The following is a 15,937-nucleotide window of genomic DNA, read 5'->3' on the forward strand; positions in this document are numbered from 1 at the left end:
CAGATTAAAGCTGAAATAGAATACTGGGGGTGGGGCAGAGACCCAAACACAATGAAATCCAGATCATTTTCAAAACATGAAACTTGCATGATACGACGTAATTCATTTCAAAGTTTCACTATTATACCTTAAGCATTGGATTTCTGAGGCATCATGATGACTGTAATGACAGTCTATTTTTTTTTTTTTTTTAGGATTATCCCAACAGTTGAAAGGGAAGGTTTAAGATTTTGCACACTATTTTAATTTAAATTTCTAACCTCTTAGAGCAGAGAAGGCGATAAATATTTTGGCAGTTAAAAACACTTTATGTTTATTTTTATTTGATTTTTACTTATTAAAATGAACCAGCTGTGAGCTCATCTTGTATAGGATTTAGCTGTAAACAAAACTACAGGGATGTGGGTAGTGAGAGGCATGTATTCTATATACTTGTATAATTTTTATACCATCATGACTTCCTTAAAAGTCAACTGGCAACTGTTCCTGGCAACTGTTTGTAAATTGCTGAAAATTCTGTTAGAAACCCCGTCCCCCTTATAAAACTACAGTCCCATCTGGAATGGAGACTGCTATCATTCCAGTTCTTGGTACCACTCCTCCCAGTGTAAACAGCATACATGGTTTGCCCTGATCGAGATTAGCACCATAGCAGGGCCAAAGCTACATTTCCCCATGCATTCTATCTTCTTGTTTCAAGCACAGAAGGGCCAAACTATGCATTTAAAGTAACATGTATTTTGTTTCAAGATCTGCAGCAGTATCAATATGTCTGAGTTAGCCCATGGAAGCTAGGGTTGTGTGGAAGACACAGATGGAAGAAGACTTCCAGATCAGTAGATTCAGTATCGCTCATAAATGGAGAATACATCCAGAAAGGCTTTAAACAACTGACTTCTTGAGAAGTATTGAATGAAAACATTCCATCAGCATCAAGAGTTGCGTTAAAAAAAAAAATCACCACAGTTTTTGCCATGAAAAGCAGGCAGCCTAATTAAAGCACCAAGTGGGATATCAGCTTTGATGTATACATTATTATTTTTAAAAACCCTTGTTGCAATTTGAGATTTGTCAGGAAATTGGCTTGATGATAAACAGAAGATCATCAAGCCGCTAACCTCATTCCCTCAACATAGCTTATTGAAGTATGTATTTGCTAGGGATACATTTGTGGGTTACTAAATATTCATTATTACTCTTAATTACTAGAATTTTTGCAGAGCCTGGAGGCCACAGAAGAGATCAAGGCTTTACAAAGGATCACAGATGCAGATTTTTAAGAGGAAAAGAAATGGAGCTGCATTATTGATTGAATAACGATTTGTCCTATCTCTGTGGTTGCCTAGTATTGGATCTTCTGGCACCTCAACTTTCAGGAAGCATTTTTGGAGCATGCTTCATTCCTTGTTTAGGTTAGGTTAATGGCACAATACATCAAAAAGGTGAAGTTCAACACTTGTCAAATTATCCAGCAGGTTAAGTGTACAACAACAACAACAACAACAACAGTATTTATATACCGCTTTTCAACAAAAAGTTCTCAAAAAAAAGTTACAGGAAAAAAAAATCAAAAACAAATACAGGAAAAAAAAATCAAACAACTACTGGCTCCCTGTCCCAAAAGGGCTCACAATCTAAAAAAAAAAAGAACTGTACAAGAACTGTTCTATCACTTTCAAATGGGGGTAACTGTAACCTATTGGATGTTGGCACTCTGTAAGGGACATGTATTTTTTAAAGCCCTAACTAGCTGAGAGAGAGAGAGAGAGGTACTTTCCTCAGTGAACAGTGCAAGAGTTGATGCCTCAGCACCTAGTTCATGGATGCTGCTGTAGCAATAGCTGTAGCTGGATCTAGATGTATTGGTGCTGTCCAGTCCTATTTCAGTGTTGTACATAAAGCACAGCAATGGAAGGGCTGACTGTGGGCCAAACTTCTTAACATCAGCCAGCCACAGAAGCCATTTACAGCACCCTCTGTCTCTAATAAACTACCCAACCTAGTATATTGTCCATGGTGGTTGTTATCTAAAAATCACTTTAGGATCCTATCCTGACTTCTTAAATCTTATATAGAATCCAAGTTTTTAGGATCTTAACCGCACAAAGATTTTACGAACACCCTGAATGTGGACCTTGGGGAATAAAGGCATACACACCGATATCTGTTTTGCAGGAGGAAATCACCATAGAACAATTACGTGCAAGTGTAAAGAAAGAAACCCTCTCTAGTAACTAACAGGTACTTCCTCATCTCTTATCAGGCAAGAACTGTGCTTGGCTTTTGGTCAGAATCTCCAGTGTTGTAAAATTCCAGTTAATCTGTTCTGTTCTGAAACCTTTATTGGCATATCAACACGGTTTGCAATTAAAATTTACAATTGACACAGCAATTTGCATAACAAACTGGACAATTAAAAGCAGGATATCAAGTTATTTAAATTCTGACAACGTTACTTTAAGAATCTCAGATAAATAACCAGCCACAGCTGCAGTCAGAGAAACACAAACATCACTCATGAACTTGGAAAGAGTAATATCAGAAGGGGTAAGATCAGAGGAAATCCAAGAAGTAAGGTAATGGTTACGAATATCAAGGTGTACTGGACAAAAAAAGAGAATGTGAGACAAAAAATCAGGAGACTAGTGACAGAAGGGACAGAGCCTTTTCTCCCGTGGAATATTAAAAAAGCGGCCAGAATGGACTGCCGAAGGAAAAATGTTAAAACGAGCTAACATAAAGGCTCGTCTATGTAACGGGTTGGTTAATGTATAGAAATAATTAGGGGCATGATCGAAAGATGGGGCCAAACCAAAAGAAAGAGGAGAACAAGTAGGATTAAGGTTATTACTTAGATAATTGAATTTGGATGATAAAAGCTTGCTTTAGAAAGACTCATATCTGCCAGGGATTCTAATGGAAGATCAAGAGAAGCAAGTTTGTTGTCTATCAAACGAAACCAAGAAAAAAGATAAGTCTCTTAACAAATTGTATAAAAGGGACCCAGAATGAGAATTTAAACACAGTTTAAGCCAAAATTTAAAAGTAAGTAACCAGGCTGTGGTTGTTGGAAGATGTATACCTAATTCTAAAATAATTGTGGAAACACGAATTGAATTTGGGATCCCTAGAATTCTACGAAAAAAAGATGCTGCAATCTGATCGATATCCTTGTTGATTACTTTAATACATATTGGGGCACCGTAAAACAAATGGGAGAGAATTTTAGACTGAAAAACCTGAATAGCAGCAGGGACATACTGGTTACCTTCATTATAAAAAAATTTTGAAATTGCTTTGAGTTGGGGAGAGAGAGACAAAGTGATTTCATTCCAGTTAATCCTATATCTTGATTACTTCTGTAAGCTCTTTTCTTGCCTTAGTGATTGTGATCACAGAAATCTGCTTTAGAAGTACTGTAGTTCTAGTAAGATGTTGAGATGTCATTCCTGTACCTGCATCGAGACCCGACTATGTGCTCAAAAGAAGCAAAAGGTGCACATGTCATAGGAGGAAACAATTTCTGAATGCATGTGAGGGATTTCACAACTGAACAGTCCTCAAGGTCGGAAACTTCCCACACAAGTAGCAGCTCTGGTTCCAAAATGTATCAGCTAGTGCAGTGGTTCCCAGCCTTTTTTTTCACTTGGTAGGCCATTTCCATAAACTGTACCCTTCATATTAGCAAATGCTTGCAATGATTATGGTTGCTGTTATTTAAAGTTGATACTGAGAGACCATCTTCTTCCATATAAACTGGCTCGTTCTCTCTGAACATTGGGGAGGGCCCTTTTATGGGTGCTGCCACCTATGGAGGTGGGTGGGTGGCAGAAAGGAGTAGGGCCTTCTCCATAGTGGCACCAACTTTATGGAATTCCCTCCCTCTTAGTTTACAAACTGCTCCCTCCTTAGAAACTTTCCAGCAGGGCTTAAAAACATTTCTTTATACTCTTGCCTTCTGAGGTTTTGGCTTTTTAATACAGATATTTAAAGTTTTTAAGTATCAGTTTTATGGGCTTGTGTTCTTTTTGGGTGTTTGCTGGTTCTTCTGCTCTTGCTCCTGGCTTTTAATTAGAATTTTAGGTTATATACTTTTTTTAGGACTGTTAATATTTATATGTTTTATTAACTTTATGTAAGTTACTCTGAATGCCCACTTTGGAAATAAAATGGGATAGAAATTTGTAAATAAATAAATAAAGATAAATACGTTGTGACTGTAAGTAAAGGCCCAATAATTGGATTAAAAAGCCAAGTTTCAACCACTGATCCATATCTGATAAACAAACTGAAAATTTAATTTAAAACTTAACTTAAAGTGGTGCCTAAAGCTACTGTACATAGAGAAGACCCAGAAGAACTCACTCACTGAACACTATTCATCTGACTGACTGAGGTGCTCACTTATATATATATATACTTATACACTTATATATATATACTTATACACTTATATATATACACTTATATACCTGGCATGTACTCCTGAGGGTGTGCATACCCCAGATTGGGTACCATTGAGCTAGAGTTTATCTTTTAAAAAAACTCCTATGAAGTGGCATGAATGAAGTCAGCATACAATTTGTGTTGTTGCATACAAAGTTATGATAAAGGCTAATAAGCAGCTTAAATGCACTGATGTATTAGCATAGATAGTGGTATATTGTATGCCTGCAAATCTGCTTGTTAAATATGGATTGTGTTCAGCATACATTCTAAAGTCTTTCTTTCTTACACTATCTGAACTACATTCTGAAGCACATTGATGCAAGAGAACATCATTTAGAATAATCTGAAAAGTTATCTCCCATTTCTAATAGGAACTCAAGCCCATAGGAGCGGAAACAGCTCCCTTTCTTAAGAATAAATTGATCAAAAAGATAATCAACTAAAAACCTGTTGAGATGACCATTACAAAACCCTTTAAATATCAATTGAATTAAGCTATGTTCACTTCCGATCTTGATTACTCATGATAGACATTGGCAAAAATGTTCTAAGTATACTATGAACAAAGATGCTGTGAATGGACCCTCAGGGCCCAATCCTATGAACCCAGCACAGCCTCCACTGGTGCTGAGTGTTGCAAATGTGCCGCAAGGCATGCATGCAAGACTCAACGCTGGCGCTGAGCCATCGTCAGCCAGAGGCCCCTTGCACCCAGTTCATCCCTTGCTCTGCGTGGTGGAGGGGTGAATGGGGTGGGGGTGAGGTGTTCCAGGGGAGGGGGGGAAGGAAGGATGGAGGGAAGGAGTGGGGCAAGACCGGCAGAGCTCTGCTCCGCTGGATCCAGAACCACGTGCCAAGCCTTTAAGCCCAACACAGGGCCATTTTACTTTGTGCCGGATAAATAGTGGGCACAGACTTGAGCAGCCTAATTGTAGGGCCTGCTTTCTTACCTGGGGGAAGGGGATGAATGTCCCCTTCTCCCTAGAAGCCACCAGCAGCAAGAGTTTTGGCAGTGCTGCTCCTCTGGGCGCTGGAGAGCTCAGGATTGGGTTGCTCATCTGTGCTAGTTCCTCAAGTGATGCTCCCCTATCTCAGCCATAGACAGATCTTGCAAAGTTGCTGGAACAGTTCAAAGAATTAGGAAGAACCAGCCCACAGACTAGGAAGTGGAAGGACAACCTCCTTGGAAGAAAGCCCCAGCTAGTAAAGCAGTGGTACTCAAACTTTTCTGGCCAGTGGCTCCCTTGACCCCCGTGGCTGTTGGCCATGACTCCCCATCATGTTCCTGAGGGTTGGAAGTGACATCATTAAACAGGAAGTGGCCAGAAATATCAACTAAAATATAATATTATATTATATTTATTATAATATTATAATATTTAATATTAAATTTATATTAACTATATTAATATTAATTATATTAATCATATCATTAATTAAATGCAGATCTTAAAAATATATTATTAATACACAGCAATGTACATGCTTTATAAATGATCAGCTGCTGATCACTGTTGGAGACAGGATGCTGGAGTAGGTAGATTTTGTCTGGTCCAGGAAGACTCATTTTTTTAAACTGTGTAAGCATACCAATAGAATTGTTTTATCAAATGAACTTTGTGACCAACCAGTCTGACCAACATTACACAAACACACCCCTGTGGACCCCAATCCAACTAGTCATTTCTCCCATTCTCCTTTGATGGGATTGAGCATTTAATTAATTTAATGAAATTAAATTTTTCCAGCAGCTGGTGGGGAAAACAAAAATAGACCATGAAAATATATCAGAGCTGATAAGGGAGGGTTTGGTTAGGAAGCTGATTTGTCTCCTATACTAGGAGATGCACAGCTCAAGCCTCTGCATGTCTACTCAGAAGTAAGTCCCATTAGAGTCAATGGGGCTTACTCCCAGGAAAGTGTGGATAGGATTGGGCTGGCAATCACTTCATCAATGGCTGGTAAGTATTCCCTTCAAATAGCAAGATTCATCTCTTTAAAAATACAGCCTTTCCTCTTCAGTCAAACAACAAGATTAATAAATCACTTTAAAAACAGTACCCTTTTTCTGCTCCTGGTCAAGTAAAGTGTGTGCTTCTCTCTCCCCTCCCCCTTTGCCAACTGCATGGAAACAACTTTAAGGGGAGGGGGAGGAAAGCGGGAAGGTTTGGAGATGGAAAGGGGGGAGTGAAAGAGGGAGGGGGTTGAAAAGAGAGATTTCACTTTGATGAGAAGCGATCCCAGGCTGGGAACTAGGAACCAACCAGACAAGCATCAGTGAGGGTTAAGGACTGCAAGCTGAGCATGCTCGGAAGAGGGCAGGGCGGCAGCAGCCACTCTCACAGCTGAGCAACTCCCCTATTCTGCCCAGGGTTGTGACTGTATCGCTGCAAGAGGACATCCTGCGCCTCCCCTTTGAATTCCTGGCGCCATCCTAAAGAGCCACGCCTCACCGTTTGAATAACACTGCAGTAAATAGTGAGGTCAAAGAGCAAATAAATGCAATTGAAATACCTCCCTGTAGGCTTCCCGTATGTCCCTGTAGGCTGCCTGGGCATCAATGGGTCTCCTAGGATCCACATCAGTTCTTTTGCTGGTATATGCCTGAGGAGAGTCAGGGGGCAGGTCCATGCTGGGAAAGGGGGATAAGATCTGGGACACACTGCTACTGCAAGATTACCTCCAAACTTCCCCCCACCCCCAATCTGTCCATAATCTGCCGCCTAATCTGCTCTGGTGTGGCCTGGGTGGGTTGTTGGCAGATAGAGCCTCCGGCCATTTGAGCCAGTGACTCCTGGGTGTCTGACAGTGGCGCATCTTTCATTAAGATTCGGCCATAAATCTCCATGTTATCACCTGTAGGGATCACTTAATATGTGACAATTACTGTTGACATAAATATAACTTTGATGCATGCAGATTGTTAGCATGTTATCAGACTGAAGAATGCAAATGTGTCTAATTGTGGAGTTGACAACGTTATACTAGTTCAAGAGAGAATGACAGGTTCATGGAGTTGCTCAACCACCAAGGGTCCAACTTTCTCCACAGAGTCACTGCCTGCTTGCATTTTTCTAATGTGATGTGATTGGTTTCTTTCCCTCCGGCTTTGATGTTGTTTGAGCATCTTCATTTGTTGGTTCTAGCAACATGTGTCTTCTCTTCAAGGCCTGACAAAGCCATAGGCAAATCAATCTATTGTGCATAAAAATATTCCTGTCAACAATAATGTTCCACATGGCATGATCCCACATTGCATAGCTTACAGAAAGTGGTAGTCTGACTGAAAGAAGCAGAGCAAGCTGCAACAATTACAACCACCTACCCCAAAAGGAGAGGGGCAGAAAGCTCTCCATTCATCTACTCCTCTGTCCTCTTCACTTACCTTGTTCGCTTACGTCAGGGCTGCATTGCAGCTGCATCAGCACAGGGAAGTTGGATAGAATTGGGCCCTTAGTTTGTTGATTGAAAATTAATTATCTGGTACTGTATTTTTCGCTCCATAAGACGCACTTCCCCCCCCCCAAAAGTGGGGGGGGGGGAAGTGTGTGCGTCTTATGGAGCGAATACTGCAAAAAAGAGTGCACGTTATGTTATGCTTCATGCCAGTTTATGCTCACATTCACCCTAAGAAGGGGGAGGATCTTCATGCCAGTTTATGATCACATTCACCCTAAGAAGGGGGAGGATCTTCATGCCAGTTTATGCTCACATTCACCCTAAGAAGGGGGGGGGATCTTCATGCCAGGATGGTTGGATGAAAATGGAATGAGAATATGGGTTGAAAAAGTGTGGCCCAAACGTCCTGGAGGACTTCTGAAAAAATGGGTGAAAACATCATGGGACTCAGTAAAGGAGGAGATCCTTGTACAGTCATTCAAAAAATGTGGCATTAGCAATGCCTTAGATGGAAGTGAAGACGGTATCTTATATGAAGATAGCGAAGAAAGTGATGTCAGTGATTGTGAGCAAATGAGCTTCATAAATTCTGACTCTAGCGATGATGAGTTCTTGGGGTTTCCAGAAAACTAGAGTACTCAAACCTTTAAGTCTCTCCATTTGTTAATGACAGTGATAATGGTTCTTAATGCCACTGTTGACTGCTGTTCACTTTACATGTTTCAAATGTTATTCTGTTATAGTTTATTAAATATTTTATTACACTATTTGGTTCAGAATATTTTTTTCCTGTTTTCCTCCTCTAAAAAATAGGTGTGTCTTATGGAGCGAAAAATACAGTAATCTGTGAGCAGGAACTAATGCTTAAATATTCAAAACAAGAAAACACCAGATTTTGGTCACACCAGTTATCCAAGTGCACATGATTGCACAAGGCCAGTTCCTTGTTTCCTACAGTAACCAACACCAGATGCTTTCAGGAAGCCCACAGCAAGGGCATGGCTATAGTACTCTTTCTTGGTACAAGCAAATAGTATTCAGAGGATATTGCCCCTGAACCGGGGGTTCTGTAAGGCTGACATGACTAATAGCCGTTGATACACTTCTCTTAAATGAACATTGGCCCAATCCTAGCCGGCTTCTGTTCCAGCAGAGCATGCTGTCTTGAAATAACCATAAAGCACTCTGCAACAGCGTTGGTTCAGCTGTGCTGGCTGGAGCCTACCTGCTGGTGCTGGTGGCTGCAGGGATGCGTGTGGAGCAGGTCCATCCAGCACAGTGGTGGGGGAGGGCAGGGAGGAGTGGGATGGGCAGAGGGATGGCAGGGGCAGGGGTGGATGGATTGGGCCCATCTAACCTCCTTTTAAAGGCTAAATCCCCTCTTAAAAGCTCGCAGCCACCCTGTGATGGGGAATTCCATAAATTCATTATGTGTTAACAGTCTCTTTTTCTCTGCCCTGCATTTATGGCCAGTCAATTTGGTGGAGATATTGTAGAGTGTACAGCTCTGGAATATTATAGGGTGTGTTTGAAAACTCCATCTGTTCAGGAGGGCTTCAGTGGTTTCTTTTGAGGCCTCGTTGTGTCTCGCATCACTAACCACTTCAGACTTCCATGGTAACCACTCATCAAAAATGCAGCCCAGGCCTCCAGCCTGGTGCTCTACCGACTGCGCAGACATTTCTTACAACTTTGCTGTTAGGCTGGTCAAACAGACCTCCCAAACTGAGATCTCCCCCACCCCGCCCAATACCAGCAAACGAACATTTTTCTCACTAATAGGCAATAAATGCAAGTGGGGCTTGAGAGGTTCTCTTTGCTGTTTATCCAGGAGCAGTTGGCACATAGCCAAGAGAACATTTGACTACACTGATCATGGGGGTGGGGACATTCATGTGAGTCTTTCCCACAGAACCGGCTTTGCTTCAACGAACTGCTCAGCACCGTTCATGTGGTCAGATCATTTCAATGTCCTTGTAGCCAGGCAGAAGTTGTTCCAATGAGAAACTTACACAGGTGCCGTGACAGATTGCAAGCCAATGGCATAGCACTTATGTGCCTATACAGGAACTGAGGAAAGACATTTTGAAGTACTCTATGTACCAATAGACTATATTGCTAGTCAGTTTGGACCTTGGTTCAAACTGAATGCTGGGCTTGGCATAGTTTATCACTACAGCTGTGGCAACATCAACTTAGATGGGGCTCAGGGCAGTGGCATAGCTAATGATTGTGAAGCCCGGTGCCAAGCTCAAAATGTTGCCCCGGAAATGATGTCACAACCGGAAGTGACATCATACCCAGGCTTTTTAAAAAGTGAAAATTGGGAGGAACCCGCCTCCTCCCCCCAGCAGCTCACCACCCACTTGCTCTGCTGCATCCCCCCAGTTAGTGACATAGCTAAGGCATCTATCTGCAACCTGGGGTCAAAGAAGATTTTGTAGCCCCCCCTCCCCCCGCATGACAAAATCTATTATTCTATACACTACTATTCACTTGTCCATTTCTTTCAGAGGAGGACCAGATATTGCTTTCTTTGCTTACTATAATGGAGCCTAGGAGGAAAATGTACGTTTTCCCAGGATACTCCCTGTCCTCCTGGCCATATACCAGGGTGCCAAACCAGAACCACGCAAAACCACAAACTGCAGGACGTGCAGAATAATTTTTCAGAATACGTTTTTAGAATACGTTTTATTCAGACACGCTTCAGAATAATTTTTAGTGCAGGAAATGTTTCTATATTGTTTTCTTCCAAAGGAACAGGAATCTCACCCAGCAGAGAAAACATATGGTCAAACAGCATTCATCATTTTTTGAAATGCACTATATAGTTGGGTAGGAAGGCCTGCATTGAGTTTACTGTTTATAGGCCTGCTTTGACTACTTACTGCAGTCAAGCATCTGGGAAAGACAAGATTCCGGGAAAGAAAAGACTGATGGCCCAATCCTCACAAAAAGAAGTGTTGGCGGAATACATGCTCCACAAGTGCTGGCTGCTGCAAAAGTGCCCTAAAGTACTTGTGCCAGTACAAGCTTTACTGTGGAGACTATCATGTTTTGACTTCTTCAGACAACCAAGTCCTTGTTTCATGCTGTATCTTCAAAACAGAACCCACCAATCATGGATTGCTGGATGGGCTATGTGACCAGTGCTGCCCCTTTTTATACCCATGGCTTATAAACAAGGGAGTTATGTAACTAAACTGGCTCTAAATCTGTAGGCATACCTGATACCTTCTGCCCGCAGCCATGTCCAGAATACTGTATTTTCTCCCATTATTTATCTTGGAAGGTTCATAAGAATATAAGTTTGCTGCAATTATCTTGCTGCGTAACCCTTTCGTTAAGATAGACTTCAGTCAGTACATAACAAGGAATAGGAGGTGTGTGAGAAGCCATTCCTGCAAACCCTCACTGTAAGAGCTACCAGTCAAGTCATCTGCTCTTGGGAAATTCAGGTACTGTATCCTGGGTCTCTATGATTGGTGTTGCTCAAGGGTGTGTGGGCCACATCGGGTGACGCACACAGGGGGGTGACACCACCAGTGGCCAAAAATTTTTAAGTCTTGGTATTTTTGAATTATTCCATTATAATAATATAATAATAATAATATAATATACAGTATTTATATACCGCCTTTCTTGGTCTTTATTCAAGACTTTATTCAAGGCGGTTTACACAGGCAGGCTTATTAAATCCACGCAGGGATTTTTACAAATTGAAAGAAGGTTCTCTCTTTCAAGAACCACCACATTCAAGGTGTTACACTCCGATCTGGTTTAACATTCTGGCCTCCATCCTCCCACGCTCCGAGCAGATGGAACAGCTCAGCTGCAGCTTGCCAGCTGCTTCAAGGTCGCACGGTGCCGGTGGCCTCGAACTGGCGACCTTGTGGATGTTAATCTTCAGGCAAATGGAGGCTCTACCCTCTAGACCAGACCTCCTGCCCATAATATAATGATTATGTTATATATCATTCTGATGGTGATATATATCATATATCACCACCTGGGGCATTGGCCCACCTACTGCATGGGAGGAGGCCCATCATGGGGGTGATGGGCTAGTTTCCCGCACTGGGTTACACAAACCCGAGTTACACCACTGGTCTCTATTCGAAATGGACTGTTCAGACAATGGAGCTCTAGGTCTTTTCAGAACATGCAGTATGTACTATTTGGGTTCTGCACTCTCTGAAATATGGCAACAGTGTGAGGGCTCAGACCTGACCCTTATCGCAGGTGTTCTGTATGACAATTGAATTGGTCATTTCATTTGGTTGCTGTAGCTCTTTCTCGTCAACGTTGAGACAATATGCATAGGAATGAATAATCAGGCTGAATATGTGTCTGTGATCCTCACAGAGCTAGGTGTACACTGCTTTGTGCCAGAAGAACATTCATACTGAGATCTGAGCGATGAAAGCTAGTGCATGCAGGGGGTCACTGGATGTCAAGTAGAAGAAGGAAATTAAATTCTACAGTGGAAGATATCTAGATGAGGGGAAATAATGGGGTAGGAAGAGTCATGTTTAACCAAACAGAATTAGACATCAAGGAAGGAGGAGGTGGCCTCTCAGGAGTAGTCTGTGCTTTGCTCCCTGAGAATTAAGGCAGCGATGCTGAGACAGTGCCCTGTTACAGGGAAGCGTCTCCACCAAGCAGAGCAAGGGGCTCTGGGCTGGAGCGCAACATGTAGGCTTCTCTCCATGGAAAATTTGTTCAACCCTCCAGCACTTTCATTAATGGTTATAGGTGTTGTGATTTCCTTAGTTATTCCTCATTGTTTCCTGGTCTTTGCCTCTTTTCAGAACAGCTTTGCAGATTTGTGTTGTCCCCGGACAGAACTGCCTGCTTCGATATCTTCTTTCTAAGTTAGGATCTTCTCTCTTCTTTCTACCTTTCTGAGAAGCCAATGGGCTAATGATTTGACTGATCCTTTGACTGTGCATGGACAGAATCACAAGCTTGCCTTACAGCAAGGGTTCCCAAGCAATGCTCCACAGTCCACATCCAAACCACCAACACATTTTTAACTGGGTTCAGTAGCATTATAATTATATGTGGCTCCCCCCTCTGCTTCTGAGATAACTGATGGTCAGTGAAAAAGTAGCCTGCTTGAGTTAGGGCAAGTCTTTGGGAGTTTTTGTTTGTTTGTTTTTGTTGCCAGGGCTCACTTCCATCCCAGTGTGCCTAGGATTGTATTGATCTGTCTTTTGGGAGAGGAGCTGTGCCTGTACACTACCAAGTGCATGGAGGGAACTTCAGGCAATATTGGTCTGCTTGGGTCTGTGTTCCTGCATGGACTCCAGCATGGCACAAGAGGCTTGGGAAGGAGAAGAGTTGTAGCAGCCCCAGCAGCAACAGAGAAACCACCAATTGCAGGGAAGAAGAAGACTGACTACCCAATCACAACTCTCCACTGAGGGCAGCTGCAGAAAGGCAGGGTTATTTTTCTCCTATTGTGAGCACTCTTGATGTTCTGTACAAAATTCACATATTATTTTCTATAATTGCTCCATTCCAGCCCACTTCAACAATGAGCAAGGCATGTAGTCCTGAGAGCTGAAACTTTGAGCGTACCTGTCTTAAAAAACAAACCTTTCACTTGAAAGCAAGATCATCTAGCTCAGCAGCGTCCTAGCTAGAACCTTTCTTACTGATCACCCCCTCTCTGCTTGCCACTTTGACCCATGAAGGTCCTTTCACACTGAACGGATAAAGTGGAGCAGTGGCTCCACATTTATCGTGCTTTTACGTATTGTGAGCAGATGTTTTTCTCTTCATGCTGCTGTTTCTTGGGTTCTCAAGATATTTTGAAAGGCTCTTTTGTCTGGGTTTGTCTCGATCATATCTTTTTTGTTTTCTTTTCCCACATCTCAGATCCAATGATGTTAAGGTGCTGGTATATGGTTCTGATCTTCTTTTCCTGCAAAACCAGAAGCAGTGGAATTGGGCCAATCCATCAGAAAGGAGGTGGAGAATTTCTTATTGGAAATACAAGCCATCTACCAAGCTTACCAAGCGATCAAACAGTGAGATTCATCAGAGCCGCCATGACCAAAGTCAGCTCACCTACATTGCATGCTTCTGTCAGCGTAAGCATCAGTGACACTGCATTTAATGACTGTAAGTAATCAGCTAATCATTCTGCAATAATTCCAGAAATAATGCATTTCAACAGAGAAGCATTTTAACCCTGTTAAAAAACCAGGAATAAGCCTTGAGTGTTTAGAATTTTCTCTGATGTTCCTCTATCACAGTGGTTTTCGAACTTTTCCGGCCCACAGCTCCCTGATCCTTGTGGCCATTGGCCACGGCTCCCCATTGCATCACCTCACCTCATTTACCCCCAAAATGGGGATGAAGGTGTTATAATTATACACAGGAAAGAAAAAAATACAGCTGCCAGGCTGCAAGCCTAACCACACTTACCTGAGAGTAAGCCCCACTGAAAAAATTAGGACTTAATTCTGAGTAGACCTGGTTAGGATTGTGCCCTGAGTTAGCAGCACACCTGGAGGGTTTTGGAAAGGGAAGGAGGGGAGAGAGAGAAGTGATGAATTTGCTGGGGGAGGGGAAGACTTTGTTTTGTGTGTATCTGCTAACTGCAAACTAATGCAAACTGAGACCCAGAGACTGTTTGGCTGCAATCCTAACCTCACTTTCCTGGGAGTAAGTCCCATACAACACAATAGGACTTACTACTGAGTAAACCTAGCTAGGATTGTGCCTTTTGTCTTATAATAGCAGCCAACATGGGAAGTACCCCCAAAGAAGGCAGGAGGAAAAAGCGGGATGGCTGAAAAGGAATATCTTTATTTTTTAATCAATTTTTGGAGGCAAAGCTTGACTGATCAAGAGTGTCTTTTTTTTCCTTTTTTGAAGGGGGAGGAAAAAGAGAAAGGTGAAGATCCTTGGTTAAGCTGACGCAGACCCCAAGCCTATGTAGGTCTACTCAGAAGTAAGTCCCATTTGAGTCAATGGGGTTTACTCCCAGGAAAGTGTGGACAGGATTGCAGCCACCCAGAGCAAGATTACAATTCACCCCCAAAGTAGATGGGGGCTGCTCACAAACATACACCCCAACATGCAGATGCCACCCTTATTCCCCCTAGGCAAGATGGAGGAATGCAGGCTGGGGCATCTGGACACCCCCCTCTAAGAGCAGGCTGGGCTCCCTCCTTCCCAAGTGGAGGAAAGCGCTGTGCTGCCTGTACTTACTCTTCCCTCCCAGTTTGAAGCCTGCCAGGAGCTCGCCCTGTGCTGATGAGATGCAGCACCTCTCCCACTGCCCAGCCAGCCTTTGCTTCCTCCCCCACCATGTTTCACAGCCCTCCCCACCTCACACTGCCCCACCCACCTCATTCACAGCTGCAGAAAAGCAGCAAGTCCACGGCCACCGCTCCCTCCCCACATGCCTCACGACACCCCTTTGGGGCTACCCATGCCTCCCTAGGGAGTCCCAATGCACAGATTAAATACCTCAGCTCTATCACATTCTTCTTCTTTTAAAAGTCCTGTTTGCAGTAGGGCAAGAAAATAAATCTTGTGGTATCTGAAAGTCTAACAAGTTTATTCTTGCACAAGCTTTTGTGTAGTAAGTGACTTGAATTGCCCTGTTCAACCAGAGGACTACACAGAATAGCCTGGATCTTTGTAGCTTGCTTTCCATTTCCTACACAACAGGCTTTCTCTTATCGGCGGCTGCTCAGAAAAAGATTGACTCTCTATTACAACATCTTTTAAAATGTTAGTAGTTAAATCAAACATTTCTGGGCAGGATGGAATGTCTGTATAAAAGCTTGTACCCTCCTTTCTTTTCCTTCCTGTGTTGCAAAGATACTACATTTAACATAACAGAGACAGGGTGCAATCCTAACTTGCGCTGGAACAGGCAAGACGGGAGTCTTGCACTGTATCCAGCACAGGATTGTGACCAGCAGCGGCTTAGCCAGAGTCAAGAGGAAACTTTTCCCCTTACCCCTGGGAAAGGGCTGCTGGCGCTTATGGGTCTCCTCGGACATGTGCCACCTCCTGAGGTGGCACAAGTCCGAGGAGAGTGTAGCGACTTGAAGCCGCTCCG

The sequence above is a fragment of the Tiliqua scincoides genome, chromosome 4 (assembly GCF_035046505.1).
Source record: "Tiliqua scincoides isolate rTilSci1 chromosome 4, rTilSci1.hap2, whole genome shotgun sequence".
Lineage (NCBI taxonomy): Eukaryota > Metazoa > Chordata > Lepidosauria > Squamata > Scincidae > Tiliqua > Tiliqua scincoides.